Genomic DNA, 25,474 nt, shown 5'->3' with positions numbered 1-25,474 from the left:
GGTACGTTTCATGCTTAAACATTCCCCGCCTGATATCGGGCGTATCGTATCCTCGACTTTTTGCTCGCTTTGTAACCCTTCAACGTGCACTTCGATTCAGACATCGTCTACAGATGCGCACCGTTTATAAAAAACGTTGAAACGTTAATTTGCCGGTTCATGTTGTCGTCCATCTATTAATATTCTCGGGCATGTCGATTGCGATGAGAAATCAATTCATATAATTTCTCTGAAAAAGAACAAACGCAAAAGATCGCGATCGAGAATATGCCAGAAGCAATGACGCGCATCCTGTGGTCCATACTGCAGAACCACCTTCTTCTCTCCGAGTATCCGCTCCTTTCCGCTTGGACGAGAAAGGATGATTCGAATACCCTCTGGCATCGACTGTCCGCCCGCTTGAAAAACCTTCGATGTGTATTCTACGTACACACATAGACCGGAAATACCCATGAGGCACCTTTGCACAGCCCGCCACGATATTCTTGCGGAAGTGCACCACACGGAATGCAAATTTGTTTCGATCCAATCGCTTTACGAGAAATAAAATTGATACATCCTTTCCTTCCGAGCTGACATTGTTATCCAAATTCGTACCCCTTCGATCGAGGCAATTGCTTTCAAAACTTGTTCGAATGCTGTCCAATAAACAGACTTTATTCGCAAATATACATACCACAAAAGTCCTAGTATCGAAAGCATTATATACATCGAGCTTATCTTCTGACCACCGACATCGAAATAAAGACAGAGTTCATAAATGAGATCAAAGGTAATTAATCACCCGAATGGAGGTATCAAGGCGGCCGAAATCGAGGCACACAGGTTTCGACGCTCCTACCAAGCGTGTCTGGCTGTCTAATTAAATCCATAATTACGATCGATACACATAATTGGATCGAGTTAGAAACAACTTTAGTTGCGAAGATCAAAGGTCCCACAACCGATTTCTCGTGATGCACAGGACACGAACGAACAACGACCAACGGAGATTGAAAGGGACCATAACCATGGATCGAAATACACTGGCAGCGTTGCACCTGTGCCAAGCGTTATTGTTTTAGGACCAGGTAGATAAACTTTAATAGGCTTCGGACACGCTTCGATCGGATCTCCATTCAACCGAATCGTCTCCGTTCAAGTTCGTAACCAGGATTTTCGCTTCTTTATTTCTCATTCTTGTCCGTAGTCGCTCTTTGTAATCTATTTTTGACGTTTTGTAGTGTAAAAACTTCGAATTCCAACTTGATTTGTTACGCTATTCTTCAGAAGCAATTGTCTTATTATATTCGTTTCTATTCGTTTTTTCAATTTATGTTGCTGTTTTTCCCTCTCCCTTTCCTTTTGTCGCGTGGTTCAGATATCTTTAACTTGAAAACGTTCTTCGAAACCTTTACTTGCGAAACTAAAGGAAACTTCTACTTTACGTTCTTAATAAGCTATGAAATCTTCTCATTGTCAGAAAAGTTGAGATAATATCTATCTCGATAATAATTGCCTCGATTAAAAGGGTGCTATAATATACATATTTCTTTTATGATATAAGTGACTTCGTAATACGCGGAAGTAACTTCGTAATATGCATTTTCCAAAGGAAACCTTAAGTAAAATTTCTCGAGCATATCGCATATAAAGAGATCGGACTTGACTAAATCAGCCACAAAGTCTTTACTTCTAAAACTATCAAAAGCTAGTTAAACCGAAATGAAGAAAAACTCCAGGAAAATTGCCAGTACTCCGTGAAGAATTTTAAACGTGTCACTTGCCACTGCCAGCATTCAATAAAATAGAAGAGAAAAAGAAAACGAAAAACCACTCAAACCTGTCGGATTACACCTGTCGCCTTGTTTCATCAATAGCGACTAATTCTCCTGCTGTTCGTATTTTCTCTCAACGATGTTCATCTCTTTCCAGTCTTGATCTGCATTCGCGCGTCCGCTGTCACGGTTAATTCTTTTAATTCCCAGGATTCCTTCGTTGAAATATTCTGTGACTTTATGTTATCGCATGGCGACATTTCTGTGTCTTTATCGACCAGTTGCCGGCATTATCAGTCCGGTCAATCGGTCTCGATCGACAACTTCCCTCATTGCGCACTCGCTCTTTCTCTCTTCCTCTTTCTTCGTCTTGCCTCTTCCTGTATCTGGCCAGTCCACCAACGATTATCAAAGTCGTTCTATGCGCCTTAATAGTGTGTTAATGTGCAACTCGGCGAGATATCCAATCGAATCGCCTCGCCACCGTTCGATTACCTATAGCTCGCTGTGTATTCCGTTCGAATGTCGACGACCGATCTGTTGCTCGCAACGAGGCAAGAAAAAAAGAAACCAAGTAGGGAAAAAACGCAATGAAGTCTGTACACATGCCATAAAATTATAATGCGAAGTAAAATCGACCCTACTCCAGATTCCATAGCATTGCTGGCTGGCTTTTTTTTATTATTTCACTGCGAGTGACCGCGATTCATCGATAGCAATTAAACGTGGGCGGTGCTTGGATGCGATGGATTTTTTTATTTCTCGCGCTCGCCGTCTTCGTAAAACATGTTTGCCAACCTCCGGCACGCCGGAGAGCTTTTCTATCTTTACGGGCGAAAATAACGCCAGTCTCAGTCTTGATCGTCGAGACTCACGCACATTGTTGGAGGGTAACGCGTTTTCATCTTCGATAACATTCGATGAGACTGGTCGATTCCTTAGAACAAACCCTGCGTACGTTTAGGATGATATGTAATTGATGACATGGATGATGACTAACACCCGAGAATGGTGTTTCGTCTGTTCGAGGAGTAGGTAATTCTAACGATTAATGAAATCGATAACAATATACTCGTTGTTTGTCTAACTTTTTCACAATACGTTGTAATTACTTCTTACTTTATCCTATGCTTTGCTCTATTTCTAGCTTATCTAAAAATAGTCCGCCTATTCCTGTTTCATAAATATACATATAACGATTAGAAGTATGAAAGAAAAGGTAAAAATTAATTCTCGATAACGATTCACCTAACTGGTGTATCAAGAAGTATCACTTTTAAACGATAAACATAAAACGGTCACGAGAAATACTATAAGTGCATTCGAACAAGTTGCTCTTCAACTAACCGGACTAGTAAAGCAAATGTCACGCGACCAGAAATTAACCAATATATACACTGAGACGAGTGCCAACTAGAGATTCAGAAGATAGACATCCGGTAGCTTAACGTTCGAATCAAATATCATAACAGCACATTAACGGGCTGAGTTGAACACCAGAAAGGGCTGAGTTTTACGCGACTTGATTCGTAGACGATCCAAGCGGTCCGAGTGATATCATATTATTCGGTGAATACAATTTAAGTTTAATTTATACAATTATTTCAATTGACACAATTCAAGTTTAACTGATAAATATTACAAGCTTCTATCTCATTTTCTATTCATTGACAGAGATACTTTAAAAAAATGTCGTAAACTTTTCCAAGTCTTACTCAACAACCTACGCACCGATCGATGTGACCGTGAAGCACTTTAAAATCTCGGGCATCTCGAAGGAGGAAACAAAAAACCGCGAACAACATCCCGGTTCTTTCCTCGACCGATCAAACTGTTCGTTCGCAAACTGTTGCACCGATAAACTACGGTTTCGGAAATTCTACGATCGATACAGGCGATTCTCCCAGTTCCAACTACATGCAATCGCGTAAAATCCGTAGCACTGCTTTGTAAATTCATGACGTATCTTCATCAAGGCATAGCACGGAGGAACCAAGAAAAACCGAGTAGAAAGCGGCACGGTTGAAACGTGTTTCCGGTGTTCGAAACTTACTACGAATCGATTGTGTCGAGCGTAACGCATCCGAGCGACATCGCGCATCGATGCTCTTTCCAGCGGGCGAAAATTATTGTGGGGACAACAACATGAATGTTGTCGGGGACTTCAATACCACGACCATGGAATGCCGTAGAGTGTAGAGCGTACATCGTTGCAACAGCCAAGTAGTTTACCTCTGTCAGTGGCCGGCCGCGCGTCCATTGCACACACGTCAGAGCGAGTGCACTCCCGCAAAAAAATTAGCGCACGTTCCACGATGGAAGCGATGGCAGCGACGGTTATCATCAGCAGACCAGCAACTACTCCAAGTGACACGAGAAACTCCGTTAGATTCGCGACCAAATGAAAGTTTAGTCGAACTGCGCTCGCGTTCGCGTACTTCCTGCAACTTGCTACCACACGGCTCGCGCTCTAGCAAGAAAATCGGTGGACATGGCATTCGGTGTCAGGGTTGGAATTTGACGTCGGAAAGGATCTAGCACATTGGAGCGTCGGAAAATATCTAGTACATTGGAACGTAGGAAACTTAATGGCAGATACTGTTATGAAGAATGCTCTGGATGAGATTACGGATCGTCTTATGGTGAATGTTGTCCGACTGTATGTTTTTATAGAATCTCTGATGTAGGTTTAATCGATATAAGTGATTCCATCATTATGGGAGATTAGCTTATTAATGTTACATATCTAGAAAGGAAGGGCGAAGGAGCTCTTAAAACACTTACGTACTTCAAAATAAAGTTACACTCGGACATAATATAATAGAAATACTTTCATAAAGTACAACAAGGTTGCTAGCTGCGTTTAACTTAAACAATCAATGATCCTATTATCTTGCACCACGCAGTCAGAGTTGGTACTTGAAATGAAACTTCGTAATTAACATTTGCTGTTATTGCTTGATTTTAAACACGATTTATAAGAGTGTTTAAGTATATTTACTCCATCTTAATTGCGATAAAAGCACTTTACGAAGCTTCGGTGGAAACTAGCGGTACGATATAACTCATAAAGAGCAGAGGACTAAAGTTTGGAAAGCCTCGTTGAATTTTCTACCGAAAATGAGTATGTAAATTAACTGAATTTCTCACAGTATGAAAACTAATTTTTCTCTATCAATTTCATGTATAGCTCTTATTTGAAATAACAATATTTCACACTAAAAAGGGCAGGGAGAAATTTCCAAGATAACAAACATACACAAAACGAAATGCTCTCTCTAACCAAGAAACCTCTTTAACGTACCAAAAATCACTTCTCCATCCTAACTCAAGTAAGAATCTGCACGTAAGCTCGTAAAACTACTTATACGTATCCCTTAACTCGTTACGGACTCGGCTTAAATATAGCGACCGCCTTCGGAGCAAGATCCCACGGTCGATAAACATTCTTACTAATAACACATTATGTAAATCCATTAAGGATGTCCGATTGGTAGTTGCCTTTGATTCGCCAATATACCCGTTGTAAGATATAAATGAGACCGAACACCTCTTGTTATACGCCTATACTTTGCGAAAAAATTTCGAGCAACAAAAAACTGTTGAAAATTTTAGAGACGGAAGTGTAATAGGAAAACCGCGAGAATACTAGGAAAGAAGAAATATGGAGGAAGCCAGTTGCAAGGAAACATCGAACTACGAACGGGAGCAACGAACGATAAACTGTTCCGGGAGCACAGATGGATCCGCTGCGTTGCGTTGAAGGAATCGAGCGTGGATCGATCCATCGATCCTTTTCTTCTCTGTCACAAATTCAACGTAGTTGCATAGTAAACGGCGAATGATTCATTCGCAATGTCTGGCGAACGTGAAATCTCACCGTGAACCACGTACTCGGGCCATATAATTACGCCGAGTAGTTAGCCTTCAGTGTCCACGCGGTTGCGTTTAGGACATCCTATGCGTTTGACGAAGTGACGAAACAAGCGTGATTTACGATTTGTGCACGATGCAAATAGCGTATGTTAGTATGAATATCTTTCTTCTTCCTTCCTTTAACATTTCCTAATGAAAATGGCAATATCGTATCGTATGCTTGGTAGTGGATAGTCCGAATAATAAAGTTTACTTTCCAAACTACTCGCGAGTAAGATTTGAAAGTATGATCGTAAAACTTGTAATTAATTAAAAACAATTGCACAGATTTCCTGAATTTTCTGCAAGTTCGTAAAATCTTCTCGGTAATTAAAAATATCTTCGGACTTTCACTTCTCTAACCAACACTTGGATGGTGTATAATGTATCGCACCGTTTTATCGATCAATAATGATCGTCGTTTTCGCGAGGCGCGCGTCTCTCTAAACGTACGAAGCTTTGAGATGTTATACAAAATCAACCTGCGTGTACCGTTGAAAGTAAACATTCTTGGTTATAAATTTTACGTGGCTGTAGTAGATTCATTAATAGCTATTTATCTATCGTATTTAGATATACGCCAACTTTTTCTTCACTTGTTTGACTTCTTCGTGCTTTCCAACTTGCTATTTCTAATTACCAGTAGCCACTGCTTCCTTCTGAAGAGTTTACTATTAAAGACCAAGATATTACGTTTCAATTGCGATTATTGATTATTAGGCTTGAATCTAAACTCTACTTATAGAGTATTACGTATTCCTAAATTACATATATAATTCGTGAAATTGTACGATATACAGATACATATCCAGAAAAAACGATTCGTCTCATAAAAAATCTAGTTTCCTATGGAATTCATTCGATAGAGCGAAACAAGAAATCACTGTGGCATGAAATTATATGCAAATTGAAGCGTGAAAGACAACACGTTTCCAGGTTGAACGTTCGACGCTTTACAAACGATCAGTCTAGATCGAAGCAGCAGACGTTACATGGGTACCTATATCTAGGATTCGCGAAGACGTGAACGAGGTACCGCGGAGCGGAAGCGTCGGCGGATACATCAACGGAAACATGTGTCGACTTTCTAACTACATATGCACCGTAGGAAACGCAGTAAATCTTACATGAATACGAAAGATTAAAAAGAAATTATTCCAGCGCACGTTTCCATGCAACATGTTGAAACAGCTTCCGAAAGGGCTTTTTGACTCTACGTAAGATTTAGTAACTTGGCTGCAGGCTTCTGATCTCTGCGATAACTGGAAAACGCTTTTGGAATAAATAATGTAACGCTATGGAGGCTATCTTTTAGTTTCGTTGTTCCCAGATACGAAACCTAGGTGTTACTTTCCTTATGTTATTTCGTCTTATCGAAAATATTAAAAATCCATTCGTCAAACTTTTGCCCTTTTTAAACCAAAATGAGATAAAATCATCGAAAGACATTAATTTATTTACGCGCAACGCGTCGCCATAAACCATCCTTAAAGCCAGATTACTAGATAATCTTCCCCATTTATGGTGGAGTTTCACGCACAAAGAGTTAAATACTCCCACGCGTCGTTGCCGTGTTCTCGCTCGCTCACCGAACATCAATGCTACTGAAATACGGCGTATCTGAGATGCTGGACGTGCACGGCACGACAGAATATCGATCGTACGCGAACCAACTAAGTAGGGAGAACGAGAAAGCAAAATGAAAAGAGGGATGAAACGACAGGCACACGCGGCTAAACGGAATAGAGATATTTATTGGCATAGCCGGCGTCGCCTATATAGGGCCAACTTACATCTCAAGTCACACGCGTGAAGATAAGTTGTCACAGAAGAAATACACGCGGGACTGATAGATTTCGCAGGGGGCTCTGTTAGAAGCGAGAGCCATTTAGTAGATTCGCCTACGGTCTACGTCGACAACGGAAACGGGCATTGATTTGTGTTTTGACGCAAACTATCAGACTGCAAACTTCACACAGATTTAACGAAACGTATCTATTAATTCCGGCAATTTTCATGGTCAGATACTGCCACGGAAGTGTTATTTGGGCAAGAGTTATGCGCACGCTATTGGCTCCACCCGATGCTCCGAGCATTTGCGACAAACTAATTACTCTCCCGCTATCGTCGCGCTTTTGGTACTTACTTTATCAATTTTTTATATGATGTGAATCGTGTCCCAATCAGTCAGAATTAGACTTGCTTCCCAGCAAGTATGTTACGCGTCTTGTATCGTGAAGTAAAAATAGTTTAGGGTATCGTGTCTTTTCGGAGTACAGCGCTAATAAATTTTCCTCTTACAAATACTCGTTTCCAAGGAATAATCGTAATCCAATACATGTTATAAAACAAACCTCAGACAAAAAATACAGTAGTTATTACATTTATAACCTTTTCGTTTAACATTTTATCGCTATGATTCAACGAACAGGTACTATTGTATGTTATAATATCTTCTTGCATTAAAATGTGAGATTTTATTACTATTCAGGTTTGCAGAAATCAACAAGTTCAACCTCAACTCTCTTCAGCCTCAACGGTCAGTTAACTACTATGTGTCTCAATATCCATTTTATCTTTTTAAAGTACACTTTGCTCCTCTAATCGTTAATCCATCGATGACTAAAGAACTAAGAATACGCTTAATTATTATTTCCGTTCCTAAAAATTTCAACATCGTCGTAAATTTCATCGACGCACATTACTGAACGATCTAAATATCAGTCAATTTAGTATCATCAAAAATCTGCACCCGATCCGACGATAATCCCAATCCAATCCATCCAATATACTCACGGTGAAAGCGATCCATGGAGCGTTTCTCGCAAACAAAGCAAAGCGTCGTTCTACAGGCTCCATCGAGCGTCAACATTAATAACTTCATCAGGAGAGAAAAAAGAATAAAAAGAGCAGAGAAGGCTCGCGGGGCTCGGTGAACGGAATTCATTCTGGAGCGTCGTAAAAGTGGACAAAAAGGATCGGGCTGGTCGTGATCGTCCATTTTCGGTCACGTCGATCGGGACAATGGTAGGAGAGAGAAAGGGGACCACGGTTGAACACGGGACAGAAGGAGCACATTATGGTATGCAGCTATGCAGTCAGGCACGTTATATGATTATTTTGCGCGGCCACGGCAAGGCCACCCTATGGCGAGGTGACAGGATCTCTCCCGCGCGCGATCTCGTCTAACCCGTCGTCGTCTCCTGGATCAGGAACCTTGAGGAATTCCCAAACCGGGATCCGTTTAAAGAACCAAACCGAACCGGTGCCCCCGTCAAAAAGGTATAAAACGACGAAAATGTGTCGCACAAAAGATCCCCAAACGGGTCAACCTGGGTCAACCGATGCGATTTGGTTTATGGCACGAGCGAGAACCTCTTCTCTTGCATTATTGTATTTTCGTCGGTGATTTTTTTACGATAGGAATGACTGCGTTCCTGTTTCCCTTTCTCATTTCTTTTTCTTGCCTTCCTACCACTGAGTGTCCTTCACCCTTTAATCCTTCCTCTCGCAAAAGCCAACTTCGAAATATCGTACTTTTTTCGCTTGTAACGAGAAACCTCCTCGTGTATCGCTCGCTTAAGTTTACCGTCTTCTGTAAAAGATCATCGAAGGAAGCTTTGATTTCATGAACCGTATATAGTTGATATATAGTTGGTACTATTGCTCGAAGAAGAATAATACTGGAAGGATTTGACGAGTGCGAGAAAAGCGCACTTGTGAACGCTTCGACCGAGCTCAGAAGAGTTGGCTAATTCAGTGGAATGGTATGTTTTTCGATAAATATTCTGAATTGCTGAATGAGTTTGCGCTGCAATTGACCCGCGATATGCCTCGAGTGCTCTCGATATTTAGTTGGAAGTTTGAATAGACTCACGTCAGCGGTATTACTGGCGGGTACTCTGTCGGCAAATCTTTCGATATCCGTTTTAGTAAACGTTTGTACATTTGCTTATTTCTAGCGTTGCAATTGTTGCGATAACCTTTGTTCAAAACGAGAAGAACAATAAAATCCAGTATTCGCGTGTCGAGACGTGTGTGAACAGAATGACGTTGAATATATTCCAATTATTGTGCGAATTTTTGATGTATTGGTTACTCTAAACTTTTATCGTTTAACATTATTAAACGACTAAAAACGTACGTAAATCTCCGGATGATTATAGTCATCTGTAACGGTCAAAGGATCGAATACCAAAATCGCGCTTCACGGACCGAGAAGAAGTGTTTTACGCAGTTGGGGAAAATGGTATCATGAACAATGCTAGTTTCCGTTCTCCTATCTAGAAACCAGTGCCGAGCGGGGATTTCTCGAAACCGTTGATTACAGCGATTCACCAGGCGTGGCGTTAAGTATCCGTTTACAGGTGTGCTTAGACGAATTATACATCGAACGTTTCGTTCAGAGAATTGGACGAAACGCCGTGATTAGTATTCGACCGTCGGTAACGGCGTGTTCGCGTTACGTAAAGCCGATCACGGAGCGCATACCAAAGCATAATTATTAACACAATGGCTGCATTGTTGACGATGGGGTCATAGTTTAATTGCGATATAATTGCAACCAACGCAGGATGTAATGACGCGCATGAAATTCATTAACGCTTGTTCCGCAGATGCCGCTCTGTTCTTCTCTCTTCCCAATGCCTTCTCATCTCCTGCTCCGTCTCTCCTTCTTCTACTTTTACCCTGTTTCTCTAATGTTTGCGCGTTATTATTAGTTTCGAGCAATTCTCGATGCGGCGAGGGGTGATCGCGGTTCATCGACCACCAGGCAAAAACTGGCCACGCTCCGCAAATGGGAACATACGTACTTACTCCTGCGAGTACGTCACTCAATTATTATCACTGATCAGCTACGCAAGATCTAAGCCTGACGCGAAACTCGCCGTGAGCGCGAGTAAATAAAGCTATGAAATCGCAACGACGCGTCTGCACGGGTCTTGCAATTAGAAATATAAAGCTACCAAATCGCATAGCCTCGTATCACAGCTATGAAATCGAGATCGAATCTACTACGTTGTATCGCACACGTAACGTGAACGAGCGAGCGAGTGCGTAGAGAAGCACGCATTTCACAAAGGCTCGTTCGAACAAAAGGTCGTAATTTTGCGAGAAACGAAAGCGCGCGATTAATGTCGCAGAGAGATCCGTTATCGACATAAGTGACATACCTAAGTACTTCGAATTTAATTAATTAATCGCCGTTTCTCCGCGTCTATATTCCGGCTAATTTACAAATTGAATGCACGAAAAACTATGTTCTTTAACTAAGTGCGTTTAACATCGCCGACAAGAGAAGCAGTTTAACCCAGAGAAAGATTGAAAAACTGGTCACACATGACGAAATTCTTCGAAAGCGAACGGAGAATTAAGATTTCACGCTCGTTCGGATCTAATTAGCGTTATTCGCACGATACAAGAGGCTGTTTTTTGTCGCGTAGCCTGTGCGGATACGAGGACGTTCACGAGAGCGAGAAGAACACGATATTAAGAGCAAAAATAATCGGAACAAAAAATAATCGCAACATAACAAAACCTTGAAAAATTAAAAACCCTTAAACAACCAATTTACGTTTTTATTAACGATTTAAATCGTATATTTAGTGCTACTTTTAAAGGAAATACAGAAATAACTATGAAGATACGATTTTTAAGCCGCGGGATTATTCACGTATGCATAAATAACAAAAAATAGATGGTGAATCACGGAATGTTTAAATCCTGTTCTTTTAAAAATAGTACGTCGTACAAGAAAAGTTTTCCTTGGGCTCTCTTTAATTTTCACTTTTGCTTTTTCTTGAGAAATCGTCACATTCCTGTTATATTTACGCAAATCACGCGGCAAATTACGCAGACGAAAGTACTTACCGTGAATATTTAACACGAGTACGAAATTTAATTATGGTTAAGTGACGCGTGTATGCGAGGGTGAGCGTTCTCAAGAGCGTACAGTGAATGATGAAAGAAATAATACTAGATAACTACGGCACTCTCAAAGAATTCTGCGAAAAAAGGAACATCTCGAAAATTCGTAGCAAAGTACCATTCGATTATAGAAGGTGAATGGTATAAAAAGGTTAAGAAGACAATTAAGTAAATAATCGTCAATTAAAACGCGTGTCCTCCGTATGGCTTGGAGAAGCTAAAAAGTCATTAAACAGATTGACAATTTTTACGTGACAAAGGAAATGAAACTGTATAACTTCGATTCCAAATTTATCTCACCGAAAAACAAAAATTTCCCTGATAGTTAATGCGCAATAGGATATCGGTACAGGCGTAGACAATCTAATTTCATCGAAGTGTGATAGCATTTAGATGTTGTGATAGACCTTAGACGAGAGAAGATAGTGTCACCCATGGATTAAACGATGCGTGATCTTACTCATCGACAGGCTATAAACGCTGTCAATATATTTCGAGACGCGGGAGTGTGTTGAGCAGGTTTCCGTGGCCCGTTGTGAATCGGTAAGAAACTCATCGGACCGCATGAAGACCTAGCTCGCATGATAGATGCCCACCAGCGATTTCCTTGTGAGCCGCGATCAAAGAAATTTATGTGTTTCGCAAGCTTCTTTACTTTCTCTCCGCTCTCGACAAACAGTTCTTAGCAAGTTAGACGCGCGGCATCGCTAATTGCCTTCGGACCGGAGCCCCGATCTCCAACTAACTGGTGAATTAATTACTGGCGATAAACGCTGGTTCGTCGGCAGGTTCGCGCGTACGAGCACTCTGAATCGAGATCGTAATCGAAATCGATGGGGCAGAGTTTCTATTGCGATGCGAGTTCGTACGATGGATTTCCTACCAACCTTGCTACTATGCAGATACAATATATCGCTACTGTGGTTAGGCGAAGAGTATGAAACACGTTAAACGAGAAATTCTTGACTCAAGTTCGATTATTAAGGGGGGGAAGGGGGGAAGGTTAATTCGTACAAAAATAAGGCATGTGTTTGTGAATTATTTGTGACGACACAGTTAAAATCTCTTTATTAAAACCAATAGTACATTAAAGTATGACATTCGAAGAATATTGTATAAAATTTTCACGGAGAAATATTAAAAAATACGGCAATGGCAGCAATTATTCGGGCGTGTCTCGGAAAAAAGTAGAATTGCTCATAACTTGGTGCTGGATCATCTGAAATCAAAAAATCAAAGTTCATTCGTTAGGTAACAGCTTTCCCCAGGGTTTTTCGAAATTTCAATTTTTCACTTTTTTGGAACACTTTGAAAGCATAAATTAGCCGATTTTGCGAAAATTTGCGTCTAATCTTCCCTTCAAAGTGTTCCAAAAAAGTGAAAAATTGAAATTTCGAAAAACCCTGGGGAAAGCTGTTACCTAACGAATGAACTTTGATTTTTTATTTCAGATGATCCAGCACCAAGTTATGAGCAATTCTACTTTTTTCCGAGACACGTCCGAATAATTGCTGCCATTGCTGTATTTTTTAATATTTCTCCGTGAAAATTTTATACAATATTCTTCGAATGTCATACTTTAATGTACTATTGGTTTTAATAAAGAGATTTTAACTGTATCGTCACAAATAATTCACAAAAACATGCCTTATTTTTGTACGAATTAACCTTACCCCCCCCCCTTAAGGGAATGTGACTGCGCGATTGTGCAGGCAAGCGGAAGTCATGGAACTTGAACCCGTATGTTTTCAGGTGTTTTTTGGCCGTATTAGGTGGATATGATAATGTTGCTTTCGTTAATAAGCATCGGCTTTGCATTGATAAAATAATATAAATAATTATGAAGGAGAAGGTATAAAAAATTCTATTTCGAGTTCGTTTATGTATGCCCTAAAATCTAAATATTCAGATCTAAATATTAATTATTGATAAGAATGTCTTGTACTTCCATTAAGAGCCTAATTTTATAGAAATTTTAAAAAGTGCTAATACCGTCTGCTCTAATAAAATACAAAATGAAGAAAACAATGAGATTCACCAATCGAACGTGAGAATCGAAATCCATAACTACACATATTGCATCTTTTCACAAATGCCAAATATGTATTAATAATCTCTTCTTACGTAATTATTAAAAATAAGCACGGATGCTATACATTCCGTTCGTAATTCCTCCTTTTTAATAACTTTTTACTCGAAACAAATTCTCTGAATAGGAATTGCGCGAGACAATCAAAACGTTTTCATTAGTTTCATTGACAACATTCATTTGTTACCACGCACGGTAGGTATGCTGACTAAATTTCATCGATGCTGAGAGCTTTCGTAAACAGCGAGAGTCTTTTCTTGGGAACTCTGTTTACGAGTATTTCTGACGGAACGAATAGTAAAACATTGGCTTCCGTATTTTTAGCACGGACTCGCAAAAGCACGTGGAAAGCTATTTGTCGAAATTTATACAAATAAAAATTTCTGTTTAGCGAACTGGAAGGAAAGTATGCCAATGCGAGAGACACGGACTCATAACATATACCGTGTGCATGTTCAATTAATTTTCTAGTTAAATCCGTGTCATCCAAGTGTGTAAATAAAACGTTGCTTCGAGAAAATAACTTTCATCCCGCCTCATTACTCTCGATGTTGTCTATTATTACGTCCGATGAGGTTCTACTTTCCTCTTGTTAATATTTATCCTTTTATTGATTACGATTTCTATACTCGTAATATTTTTTTGACAGAGTCGTGTTTCACTCCATTTTTATCATGCAAAATTATAGGTTCCACACCTCGCTTTATCCGTGCTACTTTCTCGTTTACTTCAATTTGGACCTGTTTATCTTTTTATTTGATTTTCGATATATATAATTAGCATAAGCGTTTCCCCTCATATAGAATGAAACGCTTCTCGGTAGAAGGAAGCTCACTTTGTTTATGATCAGGAAAAAGATTTGTCAAAGATGTTTGTAACGGAAAGAAAAATATCAAGTAAATTTAGGTAACCCGGATATAATTTTTTTTTCAATAGCAGGTTCATATGACGCAAGTTAATAAATTTATGTCAAATTTCTAATCTTACGTGCATGGGAACGTGTGTAAGTGATACTATTTGAAATTGTGTTAACGACCTTATTATTCCAAGAAAAGCTAATAATCAGAAGAAATTATCTGTTTGCTTTACTCGTCTAATGAAACCATACATACCATTCTTGGCCTAAAATACCTTAAAACTAAGACGACTGCAATGTAATGATCTCTGGTCTAATGTTTGATTTGGTTGCTTGTTATAGAGAGAATAGAACAATTACTTTATCAAATAGCACAATTGTAATTAAATTTTTTTAATCAACTAAAAATATTCTTTTTTAATCGTTCGATAAATTAATTCGATAGAATGGACTTTACATTTCATGATAAATAATATGACGTTCAAAAAATACTATTCATTATTCCTTAACTCCAAATTGTATACCTTATCAGGCTTTATTCCAAGCTAATGTTATTCTTGCACTCAGGAACACTCCGTATACGCACATCAAGACTTACTCGATTACGCAACGAGGCAGCAAATGAAAGTAATCTCCTTACAACCACGATACACAAACGAAACGAGATTCGGGTCTCCGTTTGAACAAAGACAAGCATCGCGAGGCGTAAATCATTGAAATGATATCGCACCGCCTTAATCGCCACTCCGTAAACATTTCGGCATGTTTCCTGTGATTTTAGAGCTCTGCGGGATGAAGATGAAAAGGCAATAAAAGGTGACGACAACCTACCCAGATACGGAAACACGGCAATTCCGCGCACCGGCCGTGGAAATATTTGGAAAGCGAACGAAACCGTTTAACTCCCTTTGAAATATGGCGCCAAACAATTATAAACGGTTGCGATTACGTATAGCGTGTGACCGTGTCATCACAGGAAAGGTACTGAAATTATCCTGTCGCGACGTGCCCGTAGTAATTCTGATACTACGAAGCACGGTAACAATGACCATCTTGTCTAATCAACAACTCTTAGAAATTGCTTTGAATGTGTAGCTAAACTCAATCACGTATCATCTACCACGTGTTCAAGGAACTTGTGAACTCACGTTTTATAAGTCTGCTTAAATTTTCTTTTCTTTGCGCGGGCTTTGGTTTGCTTACATATATCTGGTTTACTGTTATGACTGTTTTCGTTTTTGTGATTGAATTTTTATGTGACAGAAACCATCTTTTGGATATGGTCGTGACTTAACATCCAATGTACTATAATAAAGTATAAATTGATCGACTCCGTTTTCGAATTTGTCCAGTATTTGTTTTATAATATTATAATGCCTTAAAATAAAATCTCATCAGCTATACACATTGCAAGGTGCGACTTCGCATATAATCAAGAGTTCCTCCATCTTCGTTCATCGATGGAAAAGTAAAGTTGTTTAATTTAAGGAAAGAATTCGTTCGACGTATGGTCGAAGTAATTCTTAAGAAACGACCGCTTTTATACTTTAATTGGACCGGAGAAAGGACGACGAATATGGAAATACGTGAAGACTGTCGTTTTCAAATGTGCTTCGAGATCTTAATGTGGAGCAACTGTCAAGATAAGGAAAAGTGAATCGACCGCTTTCATGGTTGTTTATATTCTGCTTGGGGTTGTGGATTAAACCGACGACCCAATTAGTTCGATTCAGCCACACGTTCGGTATTTGTACAAAATTTCCATTGAGAAAATATTCGTAACGATCGACCGTCCGAATGTTTCTACGTTAATGCCGTTAAAGGTCACGTTCCAGGTCGAGAGAGCAAACAAAATTTCACTTTCTGATCGACGGATATAATTGAATCCAAGTTCAAAATTGGGGTATATTGGATATTTATTACGTAAAAAAATTGTTCCATTCTTGTTTCATAGAAAGTAATCATTTTCCTAAAGCAGTATGCTAAGATTTAAGAAATAAGTAGTGCTAACACCCAAATTAAACTTTAGGTCCTCAAAGGGACCTTAGGTCTTGGAAATCGAATTTATTGCAAGTATTTTGAAACATAAATCATGCATATCGATATTCGAGACAAATAAAGTAGCCAAATTTCGATGATACTAACGTTTAAAATTTAAACTCTAAATAAAAATTTGTCGCTGCATGGTAATTCATTAATTCTTGCTTAAATAAATATACGTGGAGCAGTCAGATTTTACAAAGAAACTTGCATAAATAGACATTCCTTTTCGAAAAAAAATGCGAATTCATATTTATATGAACGATATCTCAACTTGCAAAACATAAATCCTTGATATATTGATTTCAAAACTACACATACAGGCGCAAAAACAGATTCCAATGAATATTTAATACAAAGAAGATTCGCCTTCTCCAAACTTTCCTAAATTTAAAATAACAAGAGATATACATCTATCACCGACAAAAATCATTGAGACACCAGCGTATATGAGACGAGAAACCTTAGGATTTTCGACTCGAAGGCCGCTAGCGTCTAAATACAAGACCTATCTTCCGTACAAACCTAAATCTTTGTAAATCAGAACCATCAAAGGAGGTGGTTTTCAGGTGTACTCGCGATCTTCCCACTTCTCGCGGTCCATTCGTTCCATTAACGGATAACGCGCTTTTGATTTCTCAGACTCTCCGGGTTTCTTAGCCCTTCATCCTACTACCTCGTGTACACACGCACCCAGCACGCTTATCCACGAGCATACGGGACAATAGCGGTACCAAAGTCGTTTTATTGTCGCGCATTTATTGTCCATCGCGTATCGCGGCTCGTAAACATTGTCCCGCTGCTGAAAGCATGCTCCGTGGGCAGATTTCGTAATCGTTTTAGAGGTAACACCGGAGGGTTAGCCTTTCAGTCGCAAGCACCGTTGCTTTCCTCCTCGTCATCGTCGTCGATGCGACGCATTGCGGACATTGGAGACCAAGGAACGCTTCAACGCAACGATGAACAGGAGTACCTTCGATATAAGACTCTGATCAACGTGAACGATATACGCCCAATATTTTTCCGGTTGTTAGATATTAGCGATACGATGGGAATTTGATTCGATAGACCATGTTCTTCAAGGGAGAAATTCATCATCGTAACCCCGAAGTATTACGATAAAATGGATAAACACTGAATTTACAGGACATAATTATAAGATTCGGTCTAATCAAAGATTACAGCTAACATAACACTTGGAGTCGTGTGTTTATCAAGAGTGGACAATGTCCATAATGTCCGAAGTTCTCGAGAAACATATAATATAGTAGCAGTTAAGGGTTAAAATGTCGCTTTTGCCGCGTCTTTGGAATTATAGCTGCCAAAACTGGGAAACCAGTTATTTATAGCGCAACGTGTTTTGGAATACAGGCTGTAATATTAAGACAGAAATGAAACGAATCGCAAGGACGATTATCGAGGTACGTTAAGCCGCGCCGAGAGGTGTAATCGCGACACAACTACCACTTAACCTTAATCAACAAATTCTCACGAGAAATTCGTTACTCACCGATGGAGTACAAACACGAATAGAGGTTAGTTGCGGACCATGTTACTGCTCGATCGACGCGTATTCGTGTGGCGATTCACAGGGTGTAGAGGAGTTGGCAGGGTTGTAGAATCGGTCTCCCAGGACGACGATGATTTTCAGTCTTTTTTTCCGAAAGGCACAAGTGTCACTACACCGAGGCACGACTCACAGGAGCGGAGAGCAGACGTGTGATAAATCGCGTGGCAATGGTTCGCGTCCCGACCTTGGTTGTTCACGATGTGTCAACGAATCGAAAAGAAAACACCGGGAATTTCGAGGAGTGGATGTGAACGTGAGCTTCGATCGATGTCCGTGCGCAGACTGCCCGCACCTCGGTGCTGCCGGGCGTTCGTCATGTCGCGGTCTCTGTTGCGGTCTCTGTCGGGCTCTGTTACTCTCGCTTGGCCTCTCGCTCGGTTCGATCTCCCTCCCCACTAACGTCAGTTGTATCGTCTCGTTCACCGAACGCGGGACGCGCGCGCTTCCCCTTCGAAATAACGCTCAGACAGTTTCACCGTTCCTTCCTTCCTTCGTTCATTCGTTCGTTCGATGCCGCGTCCGAACATCGAACATTTTCCTCCATTTTCCATAAATTCACACGGTACACCGTGATTCGCGCGAGCTTTTCCATTTATAGTGGTAGGACGGTGCGTGCGCACCTGATTCGGTGTACCGCTCGACGCGCCGCAATTCCAACCACGAGTTTCAAGAGGCGGGCTTTCCGGTTAAGATCGTTCGATAGTTGGAGAAATGCACTCGTTTTAAAATTAATCACTTGATTTCGGCTCCGATTTAACGATTCGCCCAAATAATGAAAAAAATGGTTCTTTAGAAGTCTTTTATTGTTTATGTGCTTATATTTGTGCATATTATATAATGCTTATATTTATTGGCAGTTTCGAATAACGGCTGCTGTCTTATACGAGGTTCAAAAAAGCAACAACGGAGTCGATTATTTTACAGACAAATATTCAATTTCAATTATTTGTAATATTCTCTTATACTAGTATATAATTTCTAGTTTTCATCGAAATACTTTTAACTATCCTATTTTAGTCCATCTGCCACGTATTATCCGCGTTCCTTTATTAGTATGCATTCACGATGCAATCTATACTCATATTCGGTTTCCTCTCGACAACTGAAAAATCTTGCTGTATACAAATCATATGCATTATGTCAGCTACATTTGACTATAATTTATGCTACCGTGCGTAACAAGTAAGTTACCTGTGTTTTACATATTCGTTCCTAGTACATTAATAAGAATACACAGACGCGAATGCTTGTTTTTCTTTCATCATCTATTTATTCAGCTTTTCATATTGCTTCTTTATAAGAACTTTTTAAAACTTCTACATTCGAAAAAATTATATCTTTGCATGATCATATTAAAAATGTTACGGTTGTTATCCAGCATAGTCGGTATTGTTTCTTCGTAAATAATTATATTCCATCGAAAATAATTTGTACTTGTTTATAATGTTAGGACTACGAGCAATTTTCTACTAATAGATTGACCTTGCTTCATTTCTTATGTCATGGCCTTATCGACTTGTTAAAGGCCGATAAACCTATTGACCATGTGTTCTAACCTTTTGTTCGACCTATAAACTTTCTGTAACTTTTCTCAAACCAACTAAATGTTACATACACGTCTCATATCGATAAATACACATTATTCGTATTAATTCGATATTTTAAACATTTCTCATTTTTAATTGTTGCATGCAAGAATCAGTCCTCTTAAGTAATTAACAATTCTACTTATCCAGCATAATTTTTGCGATTAAATATGCAAATGTTCATATCTAAGAATACTAGTACATATTTAAACAGTCAATTCGAACTCTCACAATGTTAAACCCATTTTACCTGTTCATTTTTGCTCGTATCGATGAGATCAAGAGGAAAGAAAAGATGGAGCATACATACATAAATAACTACAACACTTGTTGGTTAATAATGATTTCAACTGTTAAAACAATCTCGTCACGATTATCCAATAAAAGACCGAAGCCGCGAGTGAGTGTTGTCTAATTTCTGCCATCCCCCCTTCTTGCGGCTCCGAAAAAGACAAAAAACATTAGCAAAGCTATATGTTACTATACATCCACAGCCAACGTCATTTACCACTTCCAAGCTAATATTCCAAGCAATTGTTTAACGCATACCCTGAGCCGTTTCCAACATGGCATTGGGCATCAACGCCAACTTAATGTCACGTGTTTACCCATTCCAGAGTGCACTTACGATCTCGTTAATTGGCCTGCGATGCGCATTCATTAATTAATGACGACGCCTCCCACCCAGTTTTCATAATCACCAGGCTGTTGTCCCGATTCGACCCTCTCGACCCTCATTCGCCGGCAATCAACGAATAAAAGCTTTCCTCGCCGCGAATCCGCGTGTTATCGCAATCCCCTTATCTGGCACGTATCGTCGCGTTGTTTGACGCCTATAAAAGACTGGATGAATCAGAAATCGGCGGAAGCATTGTGCTAAAGGTAGATCGTCGATCCAGGAAGCACCGGGTAATAGGATATTTCCAGGAATCGATGCGACCCCATTTCGCCTTTTTATGGATTCGAATACGTCCTGTAACCCAGATCGAGCTGCGATTTCCGTCACTGTTTAGCGATCGAAATCGCAACTTTGAATACTTACTCCTGGAACTTGCCGTTCTTTGTCGCGAGTTTACTTTTGTAGAAAGTTGGGAAAATAACGTTCACCGTGAGAGAAAATAAAGTATGTTATTTTATGAATATAAATATAAAATATAAAATATAAATAGAAAATATGATGACAAAAAATAATCGAAGAAAATTTCTTAAACTCTTACTTGTTATCCCAATTTTACCAAACACAATTTCCGTAATTACTCCGGACAGTAATGATAATTACACACGTCGATGTCTCCATCCCAATGCAATAAAAAAAAAAAAAACCGAACAGAGCTGCTTGCCACGAGCGTGCACTTGTCACAATGCTCGGTGCGATCAATTACACGCTCGTTAAGAAGGAAAAAAGAACAATCGGGAGGACAAGAAGATGGAGCAAGATGGAATATAACTGACAGAACTGCAAATAAATGTGAGAAAGTTCATGTTGTAACAAACATGTGTGTTTCGATGGACCCACATCATTCATATAACCAGGTGCTTTCGTTAGACGAAATTGACACCGATCTTCCGGGCAAGATTACCATCTTTTCGTTTTGGAAGATCCACTCTTCCATCATAAGTCACCAAAGCTTCGTAACAAAACTGTATTTTAGAAAGGGAGACACGTAGAGGGCGAGGTTCCTTTTATTTTATGTTAATCTCAGATGAATCCCTTCGTTTCTGTATTTTGTGACTTCACAGATTGTAGCCATATGTAAGCTCTACATAAGAGAGGAATTATCAGGAAAACAGAGCAATTATCATTGCGATTAAGTTGTTTCTAAGGTTTCCTGTGCAAAAAATTATATAGCGTACTAACGAGCGAAAGACTTTAAAAGTAAGAGAGAAAGTGGTGTGCTTATAAATCGTAGACACTGAGCAATAAAATTTTGCTCCCCTACTGCGCACATTTTGCATACACGGTACTTGAAGTTTATCAGAGATCTACATCGCATTATATCGAACGTAAGTTACTGGCCACTTCATTTCTGTGATTTGAAATTGATTCTTTGATTTATTAGCGTAATTATAATTATCAGCTATTAGTTGTAAATCATTTCTCTGGCTAACTACTCGAACGCTAAAGATCGCTATGTGTGCACTAGTTCACACGCTAGTTCATAAAGTTCTCCATAAATCGCTCAACCTCGTTGTTTCAAAGAATTTGCAATTATTTGCCACCGAAGTGCACGAAGAATCTTCCTGTAATTGACATGACTATGCGTCATGTTCAATTTCAACGATGCTTTTGTCTTCGAAATTTCGCTTCAAAGTGTGGTAAATCATAAAAGTGGTATAACTGACCGTAAACACGCGAGTGCGGTCGTAATTCTTTTCTAGTGGTACGCGACCACGTAGCTCCGCGACCAACCGTTTTTCAGTTTTCACTAGATGGAAGGTCATTGAACGTGTCGCGGTATGCTTATACAAACCGAATGGAACGAACGACGCTGACATGTCCATTGTTAAAGAGCAAGACGTTCGCGGTCTCTTAATATCGTTTTCCGCGTCCGCAATTGAGTTTTCACCTCGAGAATCCTCATTTTCATCATAAACGCGCATTAATGCTCCAAAGGCTTACATTTGTGGCTAGAGTCTTCTAGCATTTTAAACCTACAAAATAAAGATCCGAAGAAAGTCATAAATTTTACGAGCGGTTGTATTTTAGAGTTAAAACTTTGATATTTATTTTTTTATATGATAACAGGTATGAATATCAATGCCTCGAGCTTGATCGTACTTAGATCAAACATCAGTATAAAGTCGTCAACAGTTGTAATAGATTGGTCAATCTGTAGCTTCCTTTCTGTTGATACAACAAAGTCGATATAATGCTAAATCAAGGGTTTTAAAGTGCCAAGGTTGGAGAAGTTCAAACACACTCAATAAAGAATTAATATATTGAGTGTTATGAGGTTCAACTGCAATTGGCACCATTTTCTTTGGTATTGCAATGGGGGTCTCTGTTAACTATTTAACTCCTTAACCTACAACTACGGGCATAGCTCGTAGTACGACGATCGGGCCAAACGTAAATATTACGGGCATAGCCCGTAGTACGATGATCGGGCCAAATATATGTAATATAATATATAATAGCTTATTTACGTTTTCGGCCCAAAATTCTCGAACGTAAATCGTAGGTTAAGGGGTTAATAGGTACTATTCCATTTAATTAAAAGTGTTACAACACATTAAGCTTAATACAATTCAACGTTAAATTTCAATATTTCTTCATATTTATACTTTATTTTTTACAAAAAAACAATCCCTAGGAAAACACGAATTTACAAAGCTAGATTCCATGAAGAGATTCTTCTAATTCTATTGATTATACTCTCTATTGCTAAAGTCAAAACAAACCACGACGTCCAATCGATTTATGAACCATGACACAAGTTTGATGTCAGTGTATCTGTCAGCAGACCACACTCGAAGCTTCATAGGAAAAGAAAGAAGAAAAGGAATGGCGTAACCCGTAGACCTGCATAACAGTACCTCTCGAAAAGACAGGGCAACGCTTCTAACTGTACTGTTAACATCGACGCTCGCCTTCCTTTTTCTCCCTTTTCCCTTTTTGAGCCACTTTGGACACATATTATTCCCGCCCAGGAGTCGTTACAGCTGTTTTTCGAGTGCGGTAAAGGCCAACCCATTCTTCGATTGCAAACGGAACGAACAGAGCATTCGAGCTGTCCGCGACGCGACGCGCCGACCTCGGCCCCGCGCCCTTTCTTCTTTTTCCCGCTTCGCAGGACAAATGCGCGTCGCTTTTTGGATCGATGCACGGAATCTTAATGACATCCTCGTCACGTATTCACTCGCCAACGACACCGTGCACCATACGTCCCGTGGAACGACAAAGAAAACGTGCCACGAACGGTATCACGTGCGCGATACCTCGAACCGCGCCAGCTTTGTTTAAACCGTTTTATGCTCTTTGTGTGGGCGAACCGATGAACCATTTTCCGAGAAAATACATCTTCAATCATCGTTCGATGAAATGTTAATCGCTTGTTATTTGCTTGAAAATGTAAAAGGAAGCAAAGCAATTTTGTCACACTCAGGGTCAGATACACCGGATTTCTTATATAATATAATAATTTGTAAATCGAAATAGTTTCCTTTATGAAATTAAAAAAAATACAGTTATTGAAATTGCATCGAAACAAGAGTCAGAGGAGTTTCCACTTAAGAAGAGACTACACAGTTGTTTACTGGGTTACCAAAATGTGCTTTTGGTTAGATCTTTAAACATCTGGCATATATCCAGAAATATATTGCACTTAGAGACCTGCATCTCAACAACATTTTGGGACGTGACATTTCACGAGCACTCGAAGACAAATTCTGGAGTTAAACATTTCTTAAACTTCTCAACAGGGTAGAATAAAATGAAACACGTTCGAGTCGAAGCAATCTATTTATAGGATTCTTATGCATTAAAATTATAGCAAAATTAGTGTTATCTTATACACGACGATTTGAATATTTTTAGAAATAAACCAACCCGTCCTCGTGTCGCTTATTTGAGAACGAGTTTTAACGATAAAAAATCCCTCATTAACGTTCAAAGTATGCACTATACAACGAGTACGCATGAAATTAATCAAAGGCTATAAATCACAACGATTGAAATTATGAAGTTCACTGTAACATGTCGAGTATCGAAGACATAAATCTTCGAAGATCCGATCTATTTTTACACATCGCGGACAGTTCTGATCGTCATTAATATTCATCAAAATGCAACGAACTCCTGATACCTCGCAGAAAACAATAAACCACGCGCGTCGATCAGAATGTCTATTAAATTTGCTTTGTCTCATCCTGACTCGTTAAATGTATGTCAACCATGTGTCATTTACCATCGTGTTTCTCGATCTTTTCACACGAGAAGTCGTTTCTATTGTTAACGCAAGCCTGGGAAAAAAGAATATTATAATAAATCGGAGTATATGAAACGTTTAGTGGAAAATCTTTTTCATTTAATAGCCACCTATTAAATTTTATCCTATTTTAACAAGCTATTTTTATTTTTTATCGATATTACAAACGAAACGCATTTAATTGAAGTTCCAAAGGTGTACACAAGCAATGAGTGGCGAATCTTCCAGAACTCCGCTTCTTTGGAGAGACATTGATTTATTACATCGTCCAGGAAGACCGATAAAAGCATCCTTTATGTCTATGTAAAAATTACAGGATGCAACGAGCACATATTACGGGCAGACGACCCACGCGTCCCTCTTTCAATGATCATCGTACTCGAATCCTTGTTCATAAAGTTTTACCGATAATTTACAGCTTAATATATAAACAAGATGCGAATAGTTTACACCTTTTTACTTTTTTCCTGATCGCAACAACCTATTCATCTATTCGAACGTTTTCCAGTTTTGCCAACAGCACCGCATTACCATCAAATTTCAGTTGCAATCTGTATTGGTTTTAATAACTAATGATACATGTTGATTTCCTAATCGAATATTCCATCCGTAATACATATTTATATTAGGTTTTATTTACTCTCCTTAAAATAGTTTTGTAACGATCAAACTCGACTCGGAAAAATTGTCCTCAAAATTACGTAATAACATCCTTCTCTTCTTTATCTTCTAGCTTCTAATTCCCTTATTTTTTTTTACATGTATAGAATAGATTCTCTTCGTGATTTCTTTTAATAGTAAACCG

The 25,474-nt window shown here is 39.2% G+C and overlaps 1 protein-coding gene across 2 annotated transcripts in view; it reads right to left on the bottom strand.

Annotated features, from left to right (window-relative positions):
* Positions 1-18,463, bottom strand: part of LOC117161268 (uncharacterized) — an 80,717-nt gene extending 62,254 nt beyond the window's left edge. For both annotated transcript variants that reach the window (XM_033342667.2, XM_033342668.2), the window contains exon 1: positions 18,096-18,463. The gene's annotated coding sequence lies outside the window, so the exon portion shown is untranslated. The remainder of the gene's footprint in view (positions 1-18,095) is intronic.
* Between the last annotated feature and the right edge of the window lie 7,011 nt (positions 18,464-25,474).

This window comes from Bombus vancouverensis, chromosome 6 (genome assembly GCF_051014615.1).
Source record: "Bombus vancouverensis nearcticus chromosome 6, iyBomVanc1_principal, whole genome shotgun sequence".
Classification (NCBI taxonomy): domain Eukaryota; kingdom Metazoa; phylum Arthropoda; class Insecta; order Hymenoptera; family Apidae; genus Bombus; species Bombus vancouverensis.
The sequence above is the reverse complement of the archived record's forward strand: the minus strand, read 5'-3'. Positions and strand labels throughout refer to the sequence as shown.